General features: G+C 38.6%; 1 protein-coding gene across 1 annotated transcript in view; it reads left to right on the top strand.

Moving 5' to 3' along the window:
• The window catches only part of SEMA6D (sema domain, transmembrane domain (TM), and cytoplasmic domain, (semaphorin) 6D), a 365,068-nt gene that overhangs the window by 53,375 nt on the left and 304,253 nt on the right, over window positions 1-7,440 (top strand). Inside the window, exon 2 of the mRNA XM_005877506.2 lies at window positions 1,533-1,601. The gene's annotated coding sequence lies outside the window, so the exon portion shown is untranslated. The remainder of the gene's footprint in view (window positions 1-1,532; window positions 1,602-7,440) is intronic.

The following is a 7,440-nucleotide window of genomic DNA, read 5'->3' as shown; positions in this document are numbered from 1 at the left end:
TGTCTAAGCAAAGCATGTCCTTGGGTGATGATTAAAAAAACAACAACAAAACAACCTTATAAAAAAAGAAAGCACAGATCCATTATCAATATACAATAACCAATATTTGAATGGTACAGATGAAATTACCCCACAACTGGTAGACACTTGGGCCAGAGGAAGGAGCCATGAAAATTGTCAATTTTTCATTTGCCTTCCCTAGCCCGCTGGAATCCATTCAGCATGGGTCCCAGGACAAAGCCCTCCTACCACACCCCTCCAGGACTCCTCGGAGTTTTCTCAGTAGACAGGTTTCCCTAGATTTTCTTTTCCATTAACCCTTAAAGTCCTGAGATCTGTGGGTACCGCTGGTCTGTCATTATCAGCATAATTTCTTACTTAGTTTAGGTAAGCGACCCATCTTTTCTGAACCCAGTGGTGTACCAAGTGGGAGGTGGTGGGAGCTATCTGCTGGTGCAGAGTATTTTATCATTGACATAGTTGAGAATTGTCAGTGAGTGGTGATGATAAAAGGCAAATCAACTTTTAGTCAGATATATTGTTTTTAAATTCTCTACAGCAGGGTATCCCTTATTGTCTGAACTCCAGGCAGATCTCCAGCCTTGGACTGCCGTTGTCTCAACCCTGAGACTTCTGGAACTATTGCTCTAAGGTTGGTTTTTAGGGGGTGGGGCAGGAGTAGGAACATCAAAATGGCCGTTAGTGTTTTGTTTTTATTCTCAGAGGAATTTTCTTAAGTCAAGACATTAAACCTGTTCAGTTATGCATTCATAAGTAATTGTGGAGTACTGTTAGATATATCCCTGTGCTAGATATTATAGCAAAAGTTAACATAAAAATACGTGACTGTTTGGAAGTAGTTTCCAAACTCCCATGTATGCCTGCCTGTCCTACTTATATAAATAGATTGCACAGATATAGTCACCTACATGATTTTTCCTAAATTGGTATATCAAAAGTATTGTTATTTGCTTAAGATTTTCTTTAAATTGATACATTCTTAAATATAAAACCATTTTAAAGGGAAATACTTTGTCTCTAAGTAGGTAAATGGAAATTCCTATGGCTTGCGATAAATAGAAGATATGTAAATATAAATACAATGGAAACAAGCCTGATTAATAAGCTATAGCTGACTCTTATGGTCTGTCAAGACCTCAGTTTTTTAAAAGAGAAATTAGCAAAAATAAGGACACACTTTAACCAATATAAGACTTTTCCTCTTAAAGTCATCTAAATTGTTGAGAAGGAAATAGCATTATGATGTGCCTTGTTTCATCTAACATAGTCTTATTACCTATGATAACCACATTGCATGCTTTCTAAGGCCCTGTATGAGGCTATTACCTCACTTACTGGTTTTGTGTAGAGAAATCTTTTTTATTGAAGGCCAGGAATGCTTATTTAATAGAGATTGTGAATGGAACTTCATTTATTTTCTCTTTCTTTAGCCATTTGTAGGCAGTGCTTTGTCACTGCATGTGTAGCTGTACTAATGTCTTCTTGTTCATTTTCTTTTCTGTTTTCTGTAGAATGCGGAGTCCTGGATTTCCTGACCACAGATTGACAACCTGAAATCCTAAAGACGAGGACTCCTAACGGTAAGGCATGGGTCTCTTCCACAAGGAATGATAATACTGTTTGATTGAAATTTGAACTTGAGAGATTCATTCTTCTTTGGGGAATTTACATCATATAATTTGGATTTTTGACTAGACATGCTTCACTAAGTGGTCAGGTTAGATTAGCTTTTCAGATTGTATTCTTGATTTAGTATAGATCAAAATTAAAGTTTTATTATAATTTTTAAACCCTCTTTCCAGTTTAGAGAAACACAATAGAATGAGAATAAAGATAAATAATAGAAACACTGCTTGGACCTTATCATTTGAATAACAATTTAGGTCAGTTTGTTGCTTTCCATACTCTGAAAAAGCTTTATGGAGGTGCATCCAAATTTTAATTAATGTAAAATGTATTGTTTCAGTAACCAAATATATGCACTGTAATGACCATGCCTGAGAGGCAGTCGATGGAGCAGGGCAAGCTGTGTAGAGTGTATAGAGGAAAATACTCCTGATTTTCACCAAGTATTAAGAGTAGAATCAACTGAGACCAAGAAAGACTGCTAATTGACTGGGACATGTGACCAGTTAGTCTCATCAATAGTTGAAGAAACAGGGTTAGGGTGGAAAGCAGTTCTATTCAAACAATGACAGTAGGGTGGGGTGAATGAGTGAACATCACGGTAACTGTGAACATCTGTAAGACACTGTGAGCACCAAGAGACGATCACAGCAACTGTGTTGAAATGATTACTGACTCTCAGTGAAGTTTTAAGTCTGATAGTCACTATAAATGTTTCTGTAAGAGTCTAGTATTTTTAAGATTTCTGCTTCCCTGGAAAAGAGGTGGGATTTCTGATTCAGGATTTCTCTTTCTCCGAAGTCACTTTTTTATTTTATTTCTTGAATCAAGTGCTGATATACTCCTGACTTAAACTATAACTCATTCAGCAATTCTCTCGTTATTTTCAACCTTCATGTCATAAGCAATCTGTTATAAAGACAGCTGGCTGTTCTGGTGAACAGGACCCTTCATATTTATGTCTACTTCATCTGTGAGTGTCTGTACCAAAAGGTTAGTTCTCATAAAAGCCTGTTTCACTGCGAGAGAGCAGCAGTAGAGAGGCAGTGGAGCCTGGCAGACAGGCCTGTATTACATTCTTGGTTTTTGAGCCAAACTTGGGGCTAGACTTATTTGGAGGAGCTAAATGACCAAGGTAAGCTGTTTTTGATTTTGTTGTTTATCTGGGAGTGCCTTTCTGAAGAGGGAGATAGGCATAGCAGGTAGGAAAGTCCCTAATAATAATATCTGAGGTTGATAAATCAAGAGAAAGGGGGATAATTCCTGAAATATACCAACCTCAGGTGATCACAGTTCTGCCTAGTGATCACATACACACTAACACACACAGACACACACATGCACACAGGGGGAGAGAGAGAGAGAGAGAGAGAGAGAGAGAGAGAGAGATTGAGAGGGAAGAAAGAAAGGAATCAGGAAGAGAGAAGAGATGAGAACACATTAGACCACATGTTTTATCATTGAAAAGCAAGGCTAAGAGAGTTCAGCAAGAAGCCAGAAGTCAATTGTGACTGATGGGGAGACACTTAGGACTGCTAGGTTTGAGACCACATATCTTGGCATTGCATCATGCATTCTTAAAGAGGCCAAAGTGCCAAAGAAATAGACAATAGGGTAGGTTCTAATATCGGCATATTTTAAATATCCCCTATTTTACAGAGAAATCAGAAAATTTTAAATATGGATAGCATTTAAAAAAACTGCCATGTCTCATCCCTGAAGGTAACATGTTTGCCCAAGGTTACTTAGTTAACTAGTGACAGTGTTAGGATTAGAAGTTCACTAGTCCTAATTATCAATAGCCATTGTTTTCTAAAACATAAGAGCAGGGGAAATTTATTATTTTCTTCCAAACAGAAAAGATATTAAGAGAGTCTGAAGTTTAGCCATTCTAATTTTTCTTAATTAATATTTTGGTCTATGAGACAAAATTTGGGCCATAAGGGAGTTTGTGGTATTATAGCCGATTGTCTAGTAAGTTAACTTAGTAATCAATTAATGTGTCACAGAATCCCTCAGAAATTTTATCCTTAGAGGATACCTCAGCAGTCAGAAATAGGAAGACAAACTGTGTAGTGTTTTGTGTTTCAACATTTCTTATCTCAAGGGAAATCGTTTATGAAACCTCAATATATGAAACAGGTAAAGCAAACTTGGAAGAGATAATAAGAATATAAGGATACTAGAATCTTACCTGCTTACCAGCCATGCTATCCTTGTCCATCCAAATGGCCTAGCACTATATTGGAGACATGTGAGTGCCTTGATATAGTAGAAGAAAAGGAGCTTTGTAGTCAAAGACAGCTGGAGTCAAATCTTGCCTCCATCTTTTATAGTTTGTGTGATATTGATCTTGTTACTTAATATCCTCTGAGCTTTAGTTTCCTCACCCAAAAAATACGAATGGCATTGATGTAATAAAGTTGTGTTGATGATTAAATGAAACACATATATGCAAAGGAGTACTGGGTGAAGACTGGATCTTAAAATTGTTATTGCTGGGAAACACGGGTTTGATCATTGGAACTGGATTCTGCAGTCTACTATTAAGTTGGAAGGTTGACTCACTTTTAGAGTTAAATGTGCTTTTGTTCTGTTTAGAACTACTTGCCTGATTGCTGGTAGTCATGTAGACATAGAATACATAGAGATCCATTTTTCTGGAGAAAGAGCTTAAGAGTACATTTTGCCTTGTCTAGGAGCTGGCATGAGAAACTGTAAGCAAATGAAGTTAGACAGTGCTATGCACACAGTGTCATGGGAGCTTCCTAGAAAAAAAAGGGGGGGTGGGGCAGGGATTCAGAGAGTACCTGAAAGGAATTAAGCCTGAGAAATAAATACTTTACAGGCCTGGCTGGTGCCACTCAGTAGTTACAGTGTTGGCCCTTGCACCGAAGGGTCACGGATTTGATTCCTAGTCAAGGGCACTTATCTGGGTTGGAGGTTGGATCCCCTCCCCGGTTGGGGTGAGGTCGGGAGGCAACTCTTTCCCCTTCCCTTCCTCCCTTCCACTCTCTCTAAAAATCAATGGAAAATGTCCTCAGGTGAGAATTAACAACAACAACAACAAATACTTTACTAATACTGTTTGTGGCCTTGGGGATGGGGACAAGGGTGTGATGAGGAGCCAGACAGTCCTCCATGGAAAGGTATGGCGGCTCCACACTGGCCACACAGCACTGCTATGCACTGGGCCTTCCCCTCAGCTGCGGCAGAAGCAGCTTTGGTGCCAGCTGCAAACTGTCCCGGAGGAGATATGTGACTTGTGGAGTCCAGTGGACTCTTGATGAGACCCGGACAAGTCAGAGAGTCAGCACCACTTGAGGGGTCTGTGGCTGGTTCTGGAAGGTTCCTGGGCCAAGAGAAAGCAAGGCTAGTCTTGGCAAAGCTCTCCATCGCAGGTTGAATTCAGTGATCATGCTTGAGTCTCCTGGCGCACGCTAATACAGTCTGAAAGAATGAGTGTCTCTAGTTGCTTTCTCACAAGTCCCCAAGAAGTCTGTATGGGAAGCAGAGACCTGGTACCAGTGTTTACACCTCTTCATAAAGCATGAAGTTAAAGTTTTCATGCACTAGAGAATTGGGGTTAATACTCAAAACGAAAGCTTCTCATAAAATAAAACTAATGAAATGTGGCTCTGAACAGATTTCAGAAACATGGCTTCCAGCCTGCCTGGGGTCTCTTGGAAGGAAAAGGTTTTCTCTGATTATTAGCAAACTTTGGAAAACTATGACTTCACTGCTAGAAACTCACCACTTGCTTTTCTTTGACCCATAAACTCTTTCTTTCCCCCTTAGTCCCTTAAGACCTCTATTAGTGACCATTTTGTGACGGTAGCTTTGTAATCTCCCAATTCTGGCTCTGGAGTAAGAAAAAAAAAAAAAGCTATTGGACAGCTCACAGAGGTCTGGAAAGGCCCTGCCTGTCCCAGCTGGCCAGGACAGCCGGAAGCCTGAGGGGGCTGTCCACAGGCTGTCTGGCCAGGGTAAAGGAAGAGGAGGAGGTGGGGGAGGCTTAATTCCTAGCTGGCTGGCCTCAGAAGGTGGCCTCCTTTCCCTTTGGCTCAGGAACCAGAATAAAAGGCCAAGAATCCTGGCTTAGTTCCTGTCAGCTTGTTGCCTTGTTTGTAGGTTTGTGGAGTGAACTGAGTCCGGAAGAAGCCCCAGGACTGCCTGAGAAAGGCTTATGACTGAGCCTGAAGGAAGACAGACCCTCCCTGTCGCCACTGGGGTCAGAATCTCTTAGCCATTAGCCTCTGTCCTTTGTGTTTATAGAAATGGATTGAGGAGTAAATGGCCTAATTAGTTGGATAATGTTTGCTCAATACATTGGGGATCTTTTCTACTTTCCCATGAAATTATCATAAACATGAACTAAAACAGCTTTTATTTCTAAGCATCCCAAATCTTACTGCACTCATCAAGGAGTACACGGCATTAAGTCTTAAACTTACAACTATATTTTTTGCAGCAAATGTTTCATGACTCCAAAGAGTCATCCTAAAATATGATTCTTCTCAAAGAGACTTGTTTGACCTCAGTGAAATGCTTATTTATGCAGCATCATTCTAATAGGACTGGCTTTATTAAAACCATTCAATATCTATGTAACAAGATGCATACAAGAAGATAGCAAGTCTTAATCATTGTTGTTTCCCCAGTGCTTAATGGAGTATTTCTTTACAGTTGTATTGAAATATAGTTGATAGATAGAAATTGAGCATTTGATGAGTTTGGACATATGCCTACCTTCGTGGTATCATCACCACTATCAAGCCAATCAACATATCCATCACCTTTCAAAGTTCCTTGTGTTCCTTTGTTTGGTTTTTGCTTTTGTTTACAGTAATAACACTTAACATGAGATTTACCCTCTTAAATTTTTAAGTGCACAATATTGTATTGTTAACAATAGGCATGATGTTGTATAGCAGATCTCTAGAACTTACTCATCTTGCATAACTGTAACCTTATATCCATGAACAACTCTCTATTTTCTCTTCCTCCAATCCCCTGGCAACAACCATTCTGTGTTTTTTTCTTCTTTTTTTCTTTGACTTATTTAGATACCTCATATAAGTGGAATTATACAGTATTTATCCTTCTCTAACTGGCTATTTCACTTAGAATAATGTTTTCCAGAATAATTCCTGATGTTGCAAATAGGATTTCCTTCTTTTATAGGGCTGAATGGTATTACCTAAATGTATATATCACATTTATTTTTTTACATTCATCAATTGATGGACATTTAGGCTAGTTACATATCTTGACTATTTATTGTTAATAATGCTGAATATAGGCGTGAAGATACCTCTTTGAGATTCGTAATTCAATTCTTTCAGATATATACCTGGTCGTGGGATGGTTGGATTATATAGTAGTTCTTTTTTTTGAGAGAGAACTCCATACTGTTTTCCAGAGCCGTTATACCATCCCCATCAACAATATACAGGGTTTCAATTTCTCTAAAACCTCACCAACCCTTATTGCTGTTGTTTATTTTATGAGAATCACTCTAACAGGTGTAAGATAATATATCATCATGGTTTTTATTTGCAATTCCCTGATCATTAGTGATATTGAGTACTTTTCATGTACCTGTTTGCTATTTCTATGTCTTCTTTGAAGAAATGCCATTTTTTTTTTTAATTGGGCTATTTGGGTTATTTTGCTATTGAGTTCTGGAGTTCCTTATCAATTTTGAAAATCATTCCTCTGGTAGATATATGGCTTGCAATTATTTTCTCCTATTCCATAGGTTGCCTTTATATATATTCCATATATATATAT

Source organism: Myotis brandtii, unplaced genomic scaffold (genome assembly GCF_000412655.1).
Source record: "Myotis brandtii unplaced genomic scaffold, ASM41265v1 scaffold521, whole genome shotgun sequence".
Lineage (NCBI taxonomy): Eukaryota > Metazoa > Chordata > Mammalia > Chiroptera > Vespertilionidae > Myotis > Myotis brandtii.
The sequence above is the reverse complement of the archived record's forward strand: the minus strand, read 5'-3'. Positions and strand labels throughout refer to the sequence as shown.